Source organism: Amblyomma mixtum, chromosome 9 (genome assembly GCF_055824585.1).
Source record: "Amblyomma mixtum isolate Tamu chromosome 9, ASM5582458v1, whole genome shotgun sequence".
Taxonomy (NCBI): domain Eukaryota; kingdom Metazoa; phylum Arthropoda; class Arachnida; order Ixodida; family Ixodidae; genus Amblyomma; species Amblyomma mixtum.
In genome coordinates this window covers 90464614-90469519 of record NC_143020.1, presented here as the reverse complement: position 1 = coordinate 90469519, position 4906 = coordinate 90464614, and the positions used below count along the sequence as shown (strand labels likewise).

The following is a 4906-nucleotide window of genomic DNA, read 5'->3' as shown; positions in this document are numbered from 1 at the left end:
GCTGCGAAAAATTGCAAACTACAGATAAGACAAAACGTCTCAAACATCTGTTGTTCTTTTTTCTATTATACGTGTGCAGTTTTGGTAGTAACATTATGCAGGCACTATTACAAAGTATAAAGAAAAGAATGAGCGAGTGGCGACCACAATTGCGCGCCTTCTGTCGTCCTTTGAGTGCCTAGGATGATTGGCGATTAAAAGTTCAGACTGTGATGAAAGAGCAGCCTAATGTTCTTCGTCCGTTAGATGAACGTGCCCCTGTGCGTTTGCCTTCCATGAATGGAACCATATCATCCGGTTCACCCACAGTGTCCCGCTGCGACACATGCGGCGACCTGTTCCCTAAAAAAAGTCGTTTTGGAGGAGCAGCGGCTCAACAAGCATCCGCTGAGGCAGCAACGAAGGCACCGCTGCTCCTCGGGCCCTTTCTCCACCGATAACAAGTAAGCCGAGGTTTTACTCTGTATTGCGCTTTGCTTCTGGTTTTTCGTATAAGAAGCCTATAGTAATGGCGTTAGACTCAAGCGAACATCAAATAATATTTGGCACTTTTACGCACACGCAACCAACCAATACACCCACAGTACCAAGCGTTTTCAAGCATTTCGATTGCCCAAGCAAGTGGACGCGTCTTATAACTTAGTCATCCTTTCGTTCGCGAAGCAAACGCGCTGTTAAATCTGATTTCATGTAACCATGTTCCACAGTGAAGCTGTTGTGGCTATCGTCTTTCTTCAAAAGGAACAAACGATTGGACCTGTGTTTATACGGCTGCGACGGTTCGCATCGTTACTGAGACGCATCGACCAGCACTAATGGGGAGATCCCAAAAGGAACCGGAAATCGCACTCAGAAAGGCAAGTGGTGATGTGGTGCCCGGGTGCTACACATAGGGGCACCACTAGTGTAACTGCGCATGGAATCGAATCCGTTCTACCCTTGGCAGAAAAGGTACACCATTCCTCCTGTTGACCGCAGCGCTATAGCACAAGCAGCCGACGCCATGATCTTCAGAATCATCCTACGCATCGTGCTCTTCGTGGGCAACAGTATATCGCTCATCGGGCTGTGCGTGGCGTTCAAGCGCTTCTGCTTGAATGCCAAGTACTACGGCATGATCAACGCTAACTCCACACCGGCCACCTCAACCCGGTGCTCAACTACAAGGACTGCGACGATGACGAGCGCGGTGGCTCCGGCTCGGCCACACAGTGCCTGGACAACCACGACCTGGACGTGCCGGAGATCAAGGTGCCCGGGAGCCAGGCGCCGACCCCAACGAAGACCTGAGCTACATGCTGCTGACGGCGGTGAAGGAGCGGTACTACGCGACGCCCGTAAGCCTGCCCAAGCCGCACGGCGCGCCGCCGGCCTCGATGTCTTCGCAGGACCATGGTACTCAGGCCGCTGCGGCCACATCTTCGTCCTAGAAGCCGTCCGAAGAGCACAACGCCGTGATCCACGTCAACGAAAGACACGTGGCGCGTAATAGTGGGTACGGATAAAGCGATTTTTATGTCTTTGTGTGGCGACCTTGAAAAGCTGTTGCATCATCCGATCGGAGCTCGAGTGACCGGAAGCAGCACACCTGGGCCTATTTTGGCCGTCCTCCCACAGGCGGGATTCTCTGTCCTAATTATTTCGTTTTGACCATGCACGACACACCAACAGAAGCTGTTTGCCCTAAATGTATGCGAGTGGTTACGTCACCCAGCCGAGTTATCTCCTTGGCCGAAGCGGTGGCCTTGTGGTAGAGCATCCTCCTCGCATCCGCCTCCGCGTTCGAACCCCGATAACGCCGGGTACCTACCGGCTTTCTAATGGGTACAAAATTTCCCCCGACCAGGTACTCGGCACTAGCGTCGCTGCGCATGGAAGCGAATCAGCGAATAGAGGTTCGTATGTTCGCGTCCCCCTTTGCTGCTAAGTCCAGTGGCTTGGCAAAGAACTCGAGCGCCCGAAATATTTATGCGGTTTCTAAGACCAATAGATGCGTGTGACTTATTTTGTAATTTTATCTGATATGTATTGTAAGAGTATGAGAAAACCAGCGTAAAGGACGCATTCACAAAGAGAAGTACACAGGACAACGCTGTAGAGAAGTACACAGGACAACGCTGGAAGCGTTGTCCTGTGTACTTCTCCTTGTGAATGCGTCCTTTTCGCTGGTTTTCTCATACCATGCACCAACTGGCCCAACAAGCTACGCTTCTTCAATAGTCTTGTAGGAGAAGAGACGAATTTTTAAGCGCTGATCAGGGCTTCATTATCCTGCGTCATGGCAGTGGCCGCTGGGCCAACTGGCTGCAGTATACGCTTCTTTCGCTCCATATCAACGCTGCTACGCATAGGTGAAAGGCCTCGTGTGTTTATGGAGCGGTTCCTCTTCCTCCTCTGAGCCGGCTATGAGGCTGTCTTGCCGAGTGTGCTACTTCTCCTCATTCTGTTCTCTTTTCCCTTACAGAGGCCATTTAAAAAGCCATGCACTGACCCACACTCGCGAGCGGCTTTTCCAGGGCGACCAATGCGGCCGGAAATTCAAACGGCGAGATCATCTCCTCGTCCACCAGCTGGTTCGCTTAGGGGTGAAGCCGCACCAGTGCGCTGTTTGTAGATGCCACTTAAGCAGTGCTGCCAACCTTAGTCTTCACCGCACACAGCTGCACACTTTATGTGGCACGTCTAGCTCATTTGTTTGTCGTCACTGCGGAAAGAAAACGCGTCCCGAGGAGAGACCCCACGCCAGCTCGCATGCCGCTCCGCAAGAGGTTCCCCGCACCAGAGCCAAGCGAAGAAGTACGAGAGTGGGAAGTGCAGCCTCCGGTAGGCTCTGCAGAGGGCGCACAGTGATATGCGCTTGTATGCCATCCAGGATCAGTGACGCCATACACGTGCGCTTGCTCATCGGGTCGACAGAAAAAAAAAGGAAACGCAACGAGCAGCAACGAAGAAGCCAGCGCATGGGAACCTCCGAAAAAAGATAGTGCTAGTGAAAGTGATAGTGAACGAAATAAAATAAAACGCCGCAAACAATGGAGTGAAGCTCTGGTATTTTCTTCCCTGGTATACGTTGGTTGGTTTATTGGGGTTTAACGTCCCAAAGGCAAATCAGGCTATGAGGGACGTCGTAGTGAAGGGCTCCGGAAATTTCGATAACCTGGGGTTCTTTAACGTGCACTGACATAGCACAATACACGGGCCTCTAGAATTTCGCCTTCATCGAAATTCTGACGCTTCGGTCGGAATCGAACCCGCGTCTTTCGGGTCACCAGCCGAGCGCCGTAACCACTGAGACACCACTGTGGGACCTACAGGGAGTAATTCTAGAGGAACAGAAAGCAAGTCGAAGCCCTGCGCCGTTGGAACACTCTGCCGCCTATATGTATTTATTTATTTATTTATTTATTTATTTATTTATTTATTTATTTATTTATTTATTTCACATACTGTCAATCCCATTGGGATTTTTACAGGACGGGCATATAGTAAGAAGGTACAAAGCGAATACAAATGGAATGGTATACATTAAAAACACTGTTATTTGCAAGTAATTACATGAGTATAGGAAAAAAAATCTCTTCCTCTCCCGTAACCGAGAGTAGAGTAAGCATGAAATGTTTACGGGCCTAATGGAGAGTTTTGGTATAGCGGGCTTTGCGTAATTCCGTGCATAGCGGAATAGCGGGTCCAGAGTGCGCATGCGCAAAACGCTAACGGGGAAATAGCGTTAGCGTACGCAGGCAATTTTCAGAATTTAGCGCTGCGGCATTTGCGCCCTTAGCGAGGAAACATGGCGGCGTCCTTTAAAGCGACAGCCGCCCGCTTCAGCCGATTCAGCAGCTCTTGCGATTCCCGTCGGCATTATTACCGGCAACTACTGGTGTTTTTGCTTTTCGCTATGACTTACCTTGCTTCGACGATAAAGTTTAAGCTGCAATTCAGCCCTGTTTTTAAGATACGCTCTCGATTCTGGAGCGCGCAAGCCTAATAGCACCTCCAGCTGCACAGCTACCGTCTGCAACGGCCCGAAACGCAGCACAAACCATCAAAAACGTCTGGAACGAGACAAAAATAGATTTGGGGGCTATTCGCGGTGTTTTATGACTTAAATTATGTACAGAGAGTTTATATTAAATTTACAAAAGTTTTTTTAACATTAGACGTCATGTGATAACAAATATTCTTGCTTCAACGGCTTGTAGTTAACATTGCCTTTACTAGATGGCGCCACTATTTTACGTTTCTATTTTATTTTTTTTCCAATTTCGGGGTAATTTTGCAGACGAAAATGAACGCTGCACTAATAATTCGTTTAACAAACTCGGAAATATTATACTTTGGCAAGTTAGCGGCAATGTCAACCATTTTAAAAGGAGCGTTGGCATCCATGTCAAACAGATGGCGTTTAGCGTTTTCAAAACGCTACACTAAAACTGTCTGTGGAGATAAGTTGCTTGCGGCACGCTAACGTAATTTCCCTTAGGTCCGCTATCACGCTAACGCTATACTAAAACTCTCTAATGTCATCTCGGTGGACACCCGAACCGCACCGTACAGGAAGGGAGGAACGCCACCTCCCGTTCAGCGCGATGCCTTGCCATTTGAACGCAAGGTTTTTTGAGGAAAGGAAATGGCGCAGTAATTCTCTGCCATCTCGGTGGACACCCGAACCGCACCGTAATGGAAGGGAGGAACGCCACCACCCGTTAGGCGCGATGCCTTGCCCTTTGAACGCAGCGCTTATCCCCCGGGCCCCTGTGCGCCTGCGCGGCTTTCCTTCGATGCGCGAAGCCCCTAAGAGATCACGTATGACAACGAAGTGTATCGTGGCATTTATGTACTTTTTGCACGCGTTATTACAAATCGGAAATTATAATTCCGTGCATTATCAAACGCACAGCGACTG

General features: G+C 49.5%; 1 pseudogene; it reads left to right on the top strand.

Annotated features, from left to right (window-relative positions):
- The first annotated feature begins 1003 nt into the window (after nt 1–1003).
- On the top strand, nt 1004–1505 carry LOC149330081 (uncharacterized; annotated as a pseudogene).
- The last annotated feature ends 3401 nt before the right edge of the window (nt 1506–4906 follow it).